Source organism: Dendrobium catenatum, unplaced genomic scaffold, assembly GCF_001605985.2.
Source record: "Dendrobium catenatum unplaced genomic scaffold, ASM160598v2 fragScaff_scaffold_174, whole genome shotgun sequence".
In the NCBI taxonomy this organism is placed as follows: Eukaryota; Viridiplantae; Streptophyta; class Magnoliopsida; order Asparagales; family Orchidaceae; genus Dendrobium; species Dendrobium catenatum.
The window spans coordinates 283,393-295,151 of NW_021318636.1; positions in this window are offsets into that span (position 1 = coordinate 283,393).

Below are 11,759 nucleotides of genomic sequence, written 5' to 3' on the forward strand. Positions count from 1 at the left end.
CAGCCATCGTTCACCTCCGATCCTGAAATCCAGGCCGAGATTCCGTGAAAAATTTTTGAATTTTCAAAATTTCTCTCTCGTTCCGCAATAGTATCCTAATTAGAAATAACAGTTTAAACTTCTGAAAGAGTATCTCTTATACTTGAAAGAGAATCTCACAACTGAGATTCTTTAAAGGCTTAGAAAGGAAGCAAGTTTGCAAAAATGAAAAAGAGGCACAAAATGAGCCCAAAAGTTAAAAAGATACACAATGAATGCCAATTTTGAAAGATGCACAAAGTGTATCAAAAAGTAAAAGATACAAAAAGTGCATAAAACACCGATAAAATATGCACAAAATGAGCCCACAAAGAGTTAGCTTCCCTTCTTTTCAGATCTTTAAAGTTTAGGCAAATTCATTTGCCAATTGATATCATCCCCACTTGAATTTAAAAATCATGATATATGGTTTATCACTTTGCAATGCTATTATCTTAGATATATTTCTAAAAATGAGTTTGAAAATATCATTTTTCATTTCTAATTAATTTTTTGAATTGTTTAAAAAGGACTTTAACCTATAAGGAGCCTGAGCTAGGGTTGAGATAATTTAAATTTCTAACTTTTTTGGATATTAGTATTATTAATATATTTCTTACTGAGCACTCCACTCTAATCATAAGGTAAAATTTTCATTTAATGTACTAATTATTTCTTAAAAAAATAATTTTATTTTGTGGTTATTTTTACCTTGTTATTTAATTTGTTTTATGTTGTTATTATTTTGTTTTTATTTTGGACCCTTCTTGATCATCACAGTCCATCCTTTAGCTTCTCCAAATTATTTTCACATCATCTAGTATGATTCATACCGTACTATATGATCTAAACAAAATATCAAATATCTGATCACAGCACATCCAATGGCTAATATCGATCAATTATGGGTGATCGTACTATACGATTTTCTCTTTGTAATATAAGATCCACTTGGTAGGAACTATTGAAAAATTTGAATTCACTCAATATGATTTTAATATTACATCATACTATACGATTCACTTAGTCATACTATATAAACTCATAAGTTAACTATCATATATTGTGACTGCTCGGGGCGAATACCCTCTCTAATCGTCCAGTATGATGTCTGATCGTACTATATGATAAGACCAACTTTTTAACTAATTATTTGGATGAATTATTTGCAATTGATCTTTCTGCATGATCTCATGATCGTACAGTACGATCTGGCCCAATTCTATTTAAACAGCTAAAAATTCTTCATTCTCATAACACATTTCTACTCTTCAAATCATTTTCCTTCACTCTTGATATCTCAATGGCTAGAGGAAAGCATTTTCGAACACTTGCAAGTAGTTCCTCTAGACGCACTATTGATCCTAGTTTTACTGAGGCTACTGATGAAGAGGCCTATAATCGATATAAAACTACTAGAATAATCCATTCCAAAATTGTAAACCAATTGATTATAAACTTTCAAGTACTCTATCTCTTGCCCATAACAATCTTTGATTCATCCTCTCCATTTCCTATCCATTCAATTTTGAACTTCTATTTGAATTTTTTCAAGCCTTCAAATTACTAATAAAGTGACTACCCTATAATCTTATGTTAATAGAAGGCCTGTTGAAATAACCTACCAAGACTTCCATAAATTTCTTCACCTTTCCACTAGCAGGGATAAAATTCATATTTTGGCTTCAAATCCTGACAATAATTGGACCCAAGCCAACACAGTTCTTAGAGAATCCATTATTAACTATAACATTCCTATTTTCAAAATATTAGTGCAAGATGCTAGGATCATCCAGTATATTGATCAAAATTTCTTCATTCCTAAAATGGTGATAATATTAATATTACACCTATTTTCTCACTTGCTACTTATTATGTCCTAGCTCACATTGACTTTAGTGCAACTGATCTTATAATTTAATAACTTGTCAATCTAACCTACATTAAAGATCCTAGGTGTAAAAGAAAGCCTAACCTTTCCTTAAGATATCTCATTGCTTTTTCCTAGATTCCAAATACAATTTTCAATTTCTTGCTCCACCTGATCACCTCCACATCTTCTATTCCAATAGCTCCTTTCATGTCCTTTACAATGCTCATTGCCAAAACATTCAATCTGATAACTATAATACAGTGGAGGGAGAGGAAGAATAACCTCATGCACCTGCTCATATCTTCCAGCAAACTCATATTGATGAGCTAGTTTAGAGGTTTGATTAGTGGGAGGCCTATTTTGACTCATATGTAAAAGAGCATCAGTAATAACATAGATAAGGTTTAGCTCATTTTGACTCCAACGTAACCAATAGTAGCAGTAGCTTGATTAGGATATGGCCTAGTTTGAAGAACAATTTGCTTCCTTTCATCACTACTTTCAGCCATCACCACCACCACCTTCACCTTATAAGGGTCCTTATGATTTCTAGCTTGTCATGATTTTATTTGTTTATGTCTAGTGTATTTTCCACCTTTTTGTTATGTAAAAATGAGAAAGTAGTAGCATGTTGTTAATTATTTCAATCTTTTATTTTAATGAAGCTGATTTCCTATTTTACTTGTTTCCTATTTTCCTTATTTTTTGTTTTACTTATGTCTAGCCTATATTTCTTTATATACAAAAAATCATAAAAAATATCCAAAAATTAAACTTTTCTTATTCTAAAAATTTTAACTTCTACGGGGGAGTTTCAGAAAAGGTCAAAGTGCTTTGAATATCTTTAACAATAATATTTTTCATCATAAAAAAGGAGGAGATTATTATAAATTTGGACTTAAGCATTGTTATTTTGATGTTACAATCTAGGATCCCTAGTTTATGATTTTGATGATGACAAATAATGTTGTTTGAATTATTTCATTCTTCATTATGTATTTTGAATGCTACTCTTATCTATAAGTACTAATATTTTAGAGAGATTACACACTCCTCAAGACAACGAAAGACTCAAGAGTGGGTATAATAGGATGTGAAGGAGTCAATAATTTTTTATTTATTTTCTTTATTTTTTTAGCTCCTTGAGTCTGGCCATAAGATAGTGTATGCAAATTGAGTGACCATGAACACACATTGGGAGATATTTTTTTTAAGATAGAAAAAGTAATTACTTTTTATGTAGATCGCACTGTACAATTTTAAATTATAATGTATGATATACTGTGGCTTAATGGCTAACTTCTATGAACTAATCATACTATATAATCGTGATCATGCTGTATGATTTATTTTTAACCCTAAACCCTAGCCGTAAGATTAATTTAAGCAAGTTTTTAAAATTTGAATTTTGAACACATCGTACTATACAATGCAAATTGTACTATACAAAGAATTAAAATCTTCCTAAAATTAACCCCCATGATTATTCAATTAATTCAAGTCTTAGTTAATGATTGGTGGTCATATTGTACTAATTAAATTATACCGTATAATGAATCGGGCTATTTTTGCTTGTACTAAAGATCGTACCAAATGAAATCTTAATTTTTGAACTAATCATAATGTATAATTTATACATCATATAAGATGACATGAATAATTTTAACTCATAGTCCTGTATAAATGAGATCATACTAGAAGATGAATATAGATGAACTTTGGTCATCCCAGCGTTCGTCCTATGTGAACAGAAGAAATATAATATATCGTATTGGATGCTATGCATATTGTACTGTATGATGTATTAAAAAATTGTTAACTCTTTGAACTCGTTTATACCAGGATGAAAGCTATTTTGAACTAATCATACTGTATGATCTATAATCGTACTATACAAACATAAATGACTAAATTGAATTTTAAGGATTTCATGAAGCTTGTTATAAAAATAAAGCTTTTATTTGTTAAAAAAAAGATAGAGAAATGTGAATACTGAAGAAAACTCTTGAGAGGGAGCTTTTTGAAAAGATTCAGGGCTTGTGAGAGGAAGGAGAAGGTGAGTTTATGCATGAGGGAGAAGTAATATGAGGGGAACACAAGATTTCTTAGATCCTGCTGCATGCTTGCTCCTCCTACTGCCTCGGTGAGTCTTCTTCAAGCTCTATAGGGGGAGAGACTTCAAGGTCAAAGTCTTCGATAGTTCTCTGCCTTCTCTAGGAGGGAGAAAAATAAGAAGATTCGCTGCCATCACCAGAAGGGTGACATAGCATCTGGCACTCTGCCACACAGGGGAAGGTGAAAATGAGTTTTTGTAAAGGCTCCTTCACCTTGCTGTGGAAGAAGAAGGAGAGTTGCTTTTGAGCAGTGTAAATCTTGGACTAGAGGACTCCAGGGAGTGGAAGTAGGTTAAGGTTGACTGAACCAATATAGAAATTTTTAGTGTGCTTTTTCCATTTTCCATAATTTACCATTCTTGCCTTTAAGTTTTATATAACTGCTTGGTGAAAATTTGATTTTAGTATTTTGTTGTGTAATTTAAAATATTCATCTTCATTATTGTAATCGTTATCAAATTATTAGCTTATGTACTTGATTAGTTAAGTCATCCTTTAGAAATAAAAAAAAAAAAAATAGAACTCCTGTTTCGAATTTATTTTTTAAAATACTAATTCACCCCCTCTTGGCACATCTCGTACTTTCATTTGATGACAACCAAAATTATAATTTCCATAATACTATCTTCTATTAATTATTATTATTTTATTTTTGTTTTATTACCTTATTCAATTCCCAGTAATCTATATGCACACTTATTATTCCATACCTCTTCTTCACAAATAAAGTTATTGCACCCCAAAATGATAAACAAGGTCTAACAAATCCTCTATATATTAAGTTCTGAAATTATACTTTTATCTTTTGCAGCTTCTTAGGTGTTATCCTATATAGAGCTTTAGAAATTGGTGTTATGTCTTGTAGCACCTCAATATAGTGCTTTACTTTCATGTTAGATGTTAGACTAATTAATTCCTCAAAAGACACATAAAAAAAATTCTTTTACCATAGGGTTATTCTCAAATAATATTGTAATTATTTTTGTATCCCTCACACATGGCTAAAATACTATATTCCCCTTTTCTATATTTTATCAACTTACGGGGTGGATATTAAGCAAGATAATACTCTTCCAACTTCCTATAAATAATATATCTCAATATCTAGAGGTTAGATTTTTATGCCCTAAAATTAAATTTGGAAGAATTATTCTTTTATCATTTAATAATAACAATGATCACCAGAGCTATCTATTGTAACTTAGTTTTCATAACTATGTTTTTCATTTTATGTGTGTTTTAGATGATTTCTATATATTATTATATTACTTATTTTTTCTCCTAATATATATTGAAAATATAACTTTTGTTGTTTTTGTGTACTAATATTTCAGGAAAATCAAACTTCAGATAGTTGAAGACTTCAAGACATATTAGACTAGAATTAATTGTATCTAAAGTCTGTATATTTTTACTTTTCTTGAGTCTGAGAGAGTGTGATTGTAATTGGGTAATCATACACACACAAACACACACTAGGGGAGTGTAAAAACTTATAATTTTTAAACTAATCATACAATACGATCATTGATCGTACGAGACGATCTGGCTTGGGCATTCCTCCAGATGTAAATACTAAAATCATGGATGGATAAATTTTCTATGTACTATTCATACTATATGAAGTTGCCTTCATATAGATGACATCTAGAGTACAAAATTGATGCAAACATTTTTATCCATATGAATAGGTAAATTTTTGGAACTATTTTTATGGGACAAACTTAGGTTCATACAGACGATGTTCAGATTATGAAATTGATGTGTACATTTTCGTCCATATGAATAGGTAAATTTTTTGAACTTTTTGTCCTGGACGATCTTAGGTTCATACAGATGACATCTAAAGTATGAAATTGATACGTACCTTTTTATCCATATGAATAAGAAAATTTTGTTGAAGTGTTTGTACTGTATGAATATGGGTTCATAAGGATGATTCCTTGAGTACAAAATGGGCACATCCATTTTTATACCAGATAAAACATAATTTGATTAAAGCAGTTTGTACAGTATGATGTCCATTTGTATAGGTTCATGTAGGATTGTATGAACAAAATTTAAACTATTCGCACATACAATTATCAATCATACTGTTTGATCATCGATGTTCAAAATGAAAATTTTTAGTTTTCTGGACAATTTTTTGTGTCTTTCATATATAAGGCCCTATAAAATGACTAAGGATGAATCCTTCTTTATTGTTTTATAGGGAAAAAGTGTGAGAGTGATTTGGGAAAGTGTTTTAAAGAGGTTTCTTACAAATTAAGTGTGAAGGGTTCACAAGGTTACTCAAAGGCGAGAATCTCTTTGTACTTTTAGTAAATATCTTCTTTACTTCTTTGAAGATGTTCAAGGGAAGATCTTTTAAGAAGATCTGGTTCTTTACTAACACCAGGATGTTGTGAAAGGTATCCAGTACTTTGCCAACATTTGGAAAGTGTAAAAGAATGACAGTACTCCATCAATATTTATAGAGTGTGAAAGGATGACAGTACTCTGTCAATACTTAGAGGGTGTGAAAGGATGACAGTACTCTATTGCACTGGGGAATGGTGTAAGAGAGGGTAATTGTAAAAAATTTTTTGCCTTACTGTGGGAGCAAAAGGAGAGTTACTTTAGTAATAGTGTAATACTCGGAGAGGGAGTCTTTAGGGAGTGGACGTAGGTCTAGTTAGATCGAACCACTATAAATTTCTATGTTCTTTACTTTTTCCATAGTTTCATTTTTATGCATATTTTTTAAGTGGTTGAAAAGTTTTATTTTGATTAAAACTTAATTGTGTAAAGTAATTTTTAAAAATGGTTTTTATTAAAGATGAATTTTTTAAATTACTAATTCACCCCCCTTTTGGTTAGCCTTGTGACAATTGCGTTAGGTCTAATAACCTATATAGACTTTCAAGTGGAATCAGAGCTTATTTCAAAATTTAAAGTTTAGATTACTTTTTGAAAAATGATTATGACTAATTTTGAAAATCATAACACAACTAAAGGGTATTCAATCATTAGACCCCTATTTTTTAATAACATCCCTTTCTAATTTTGGAAAACACGTATGTATACTTTTCTTCAATTGCTTGACTATCACATGTGGATTTTAGTACATGAAGGATACACTAGGTTAACTAGTCTTGTAGATGGCATTAGAATTGAAGCACCATTTATTGACTAGCTATAAAAGAATGAGACTTGGCTCAGTTAAATGCTAAAGGTTTGAACAAATTTTTTTGTGCACTTACATGTGTATTTCTACCTGTAAAAGTAGAAAAGAAGTTTGGGATAGACTTTGTATCACATATAAAGAGACTGATGAAGTGAATCAATCTAGATTTAATATTTTACTACATGATTATGAACTGTTCTGCATGAAACCAAATGATTCAATCACAGATATGTATGCATATTTCACATAAATATTTACTTCATTATATGCTTTAGGTAGGGAACTATTGAATATTAAGAAATGAATAAAATACTTAAAAAATTAAGTATTTTAATAGAGTCTAAAGATTTAAATATTTATTATATTGATAATCTTCTTGGATCACTAATTCTTACTAGCAAGGAGTGAGTCAAAAATAGATTGATGCAGGTGATAAGCAAAAGGCGAAGAATATAGCTTTGAATGTAGATGACTCGGATAGTGATCAATCTTAGCATGAGGATGAAGATGACATTGCCTTAATAACAAGGCAATTCAGAAGTTTTCTAAAAAGGAAGCAAAGGATATGCCAGTAGTGGAATAAAGGTAAGTTTCATAAAAATGTTAAGACTTATAACAATGTTTTTGCTCTGAATGCAGGAAGCCTAGACACATCTAATCTGATTGCCCAAAACTTAAAGACAATCCTAATAAAGAGAAGGAGGAGGATAATATAAATGTGAGGAAGGGTAAGAAGGGATTTCAGAGAGATTTTTGGGTAGACTCAGCTTTGGATTCCTTGAAAATAAAAGTAGAAGAAGAAGTCACAAATTTGGTAATAATTAATTGACAAAAAGCATGATGAATTAGATTAAGAAGATGTATGTGACTTAACTTATGAAGAATTATTTGATGTTTCTAAAAAACGATTTATACAACATATAGAAAACTCAAAAATTTGCATGCTAAGATGAATTTAAATTTTCTAAAATTATAAAAAGAGCATGAAATCCTTAGGAAAGATCACGAATAAATTGAAAACAATCACATAAAACTATTGGATGAGTTTGATAAATTAAAAAAACAATATTAACTATTGAAATCATCCCACACTTAACTTTAAAAGTATTTTAAAATATTTATGGATGAATCTGATAATAGAGAACACTATTTAAAAGTTGGCAATGTTATGTTAGAAAGTGCAAACTCATTTCTTAAAGCACAATTGAAAGCATATGAAAAAAATAGGATTCCACTCACACCTGAATAATTTTTCAATCCTGATGAAAAGATGAAAATTTTAAAATCTACAAAAAGATAAACTTACATACATAGATTGAAAAATCCTTGTCCTGAAGTGAAATATTTTTTTTGTTGATTATTAGAGCATATTTTATACACTTGTATTATTCATAGCAAAACTCATTTAATGTGGAGACCTAAGATGCATAAAATAAGTCATATCATACATGCATCTAGTTTAATTTTTCTAAGAGGAGAATCCAAACTTGTTTGGATTCCCAAGACAAACATTTGATTATCTTGTAGAAATGCTCCTATATATGATCACATGAGAGCATTTTGTACATGAACAGTGGATGTTCAAAGAATATGACTGGAGACACATACAATTCATATCGCTGGAAGCTAGGAATGGAGGCAAGGTTACATTGTGAGATAACACCACTAAGAAATTGCTTGGCATAGGTATGATTGGAAATTTGAATAATTTTTTCATTGAGAATGTTTTACCTGTAGAAAGCTTAAAGCATAATTTGATAAGAGTTATATTGTTAAATTTTTTCCCACTAGCTACATATTTAGCCAAAATGGAAATAATGTACTACAAGAAACTAGGGTAAATAATGTGTACATTCTATATTTAAATTATATTAAATATCCTAATGCTTTTTGTCTAAAATTAATTTTTAATGAATCATGGTTATGGCATATAAGGCATTGTATGCTAGTATGAAAAATCTTAGAAAAATTATCCAAAAAGAATTGGTTAGAGGAATACCAAAACTAGACTTTAATAAGGATCACCTGTGTGATGCATGTTAACAAGGAAAATAGGTGAAGTCCTCCCTTTTTTCATTAATGATCTTAGAACTAGCATACCATTAGAAATTATTCACATGGATATTTTTAGATCAGTTAGCACTATAAGTCTACGAGGTAAAGTATATGGATTTATAATTATTAATGATTTTTATAGATTCACTTTGGTTAAATTTTTTATTTCATAAGAGTAAATCATTTGATGAATTTAGAAATTTTTACACTTGGATTTAAAAAAAATGAGGATGCGAGATTTTATCAATTCAAAGTGATCATGCAGGTGAATTTAAAAATGAAAAATTTAAAGATTTTTATAAAGAGAAAGGAATTGATTAAAATTATTTTGCACCAAGGACCCCTCAGCAGAATGGGATAGTAGAGAGAAAGAATAGAACATTAATTGAATTCGATAGAGCCATGTTGGCAGAATACTCACTTCCAAAATATTTTTGGCTGAAGTAATTAGTAAAGCTTATTATGTTCTAAATAGGATGAATATTAGATCCAATTTAAATAAGACACCCTATAAGATTCCTAAGGGTAGAACACTAACATTTATATATTTTTTGATGTAAGGTGTTTATTCATAATAATGGCTAATCTCCTTTAGAAAACTTTGATCCAAAATCTGATGAAGGAATTTTTCTTGGATATTAGTGTTGGAAAATCATATAGAGTTTTTAACAAGAGAACTTTGGTAGTTGAGGAGATCAAACATGTTGTGTTTGATGATTCTGGCAATTTAGAAGAGCTGAAGTTGGAAGAGAATGTAGAAATAGAAAACTCTTTGCCTAGAGAATTTAAATTTTGTAAGAATCACCCTAAGGAATTGATTTTAAGTGAACCTAGTGAGGGTTCTAACACTAGGCATGAACTTAAAAAAGTGGTGAATCATTCTTCTTTTATTTTAGTGGTTGAACCCATAAATATAAATCAAGCACTTTTAGTTGAATTTTGGATTTTGGCTATATAAGAAGAATTGAATCAATTTGTAAGAAATGATGTTTGGGAATTAACTGAAAGGCCCATGGATTAAAGTGCTGCTGGAACTAAGTGGGTGTTTAAAAATAAAATGAATGATTCAGGAGTTGTGATTAGAAATAAGGCTAGATTGGTAGCTAAGAGGTATAATCAAATAGAAGACATTGATTGTGAAGAGACTTCCGCCATTGTGGCAAAACTTGAAGTAATTTGGGTTTTGTTAGCCTTTGCCTATTTTAAAGATTTTAAATTATTTCAAATGGATAGAAAAAATGCATTTTTGAATGAGATAATATAAGAGGATGTTTATATTGAGCAACCTCCAAGTTTTAAAAATTATAAATTTTCAAATCATATATTTAAATTAAAAAAGGTATTGTATGGATTGAAATAGACACCTAGGGATTGGTATGAGAGGTTAAGCCCTTTCTTGTTAGAGAGATCGTTTATAAAAGAAAGTGTAGACACCACTCTCTTTTTGAAGAAATTAGGAGATGAAATACTCATTATTCAAATAAATAAAGATGACATTATTTTTGGATCTACAAATAAAAATATTTGTGATGATTTTTCAAAAGAATGAGTAGTGAATTTGAGATGAGTTTAATAGAAGATCTGAGTTATTTTCTTGGTTTTAGTATTAAGTAAAATGCGGAGGAAACTTTTTTTAATCAGTCGAATGTAATCACTAAATGACAAGAGGGGGGTTGAATTGTGAAAATTGTTTTCTTAATAAAAATAACCCTAAACAGGAGTTCTAATTTTTCTTGTTATTTTTGAAATTTTACAACAAAACTTTAAGCAAGTTTTCTTCCACAAATTTCACCATGCAATAGTTATGAAAATTAAATGCAAGTAAAAAGTAAATAACGATAAGGAAAAAACACACCAAGAATTTTTATAGTGGTTCGGTCAAAATATGACCTACGTCCACTCCCCGGAGTCCTCCGCTCCGGGATTTTCACTACCAAAAATAGTTCTCCTTTTGCCCCCCTCGGCAAGGCGGAGAAGCCTTTACAAACCTCCCTTTCACCAACCCGGCGTGGCGGAGTGCCAAACTCTGTTTTCGCCCTCCTGGCAACGACAGAGAACCTTCTTATTTTTCTCCCTCCTGGAGAAGGTAGAGAACCTCGAGGTCATGGATGTAGACGAGCCTTTCCCTTGGAGATCCTCCTTCAAATTCTTCTAGGGCCACAGGAGGAGCAAGATGAAGCAAGTACGGAGCAACCGTGTGATCTCCCTCACACCTCTTCTCCCTCACAACGCTCACCTTCTCCTTCCTCTCTCAACCCTAAAGAACGTCTCTAGAGCTCTCTCCCTTGGAATCCCTCTCTAACCACGTTCACCCCCTCTGTGATTCTTACTGAAAAAGGACTTGATTGACATCTAAAACGTGCTCCAAAAACCTCTGATTTCAAAAGTAGCCGTTACTGTTCGTACAATATGATTACACATCGTACAGTACGATCTTCATAAACAGACATCGTCCTAGTACGAAGGTGTACAAATAGTTCAAAAACAATTAGTACTGTACGATATAATATCGTACGGTACGATTCACAAAATA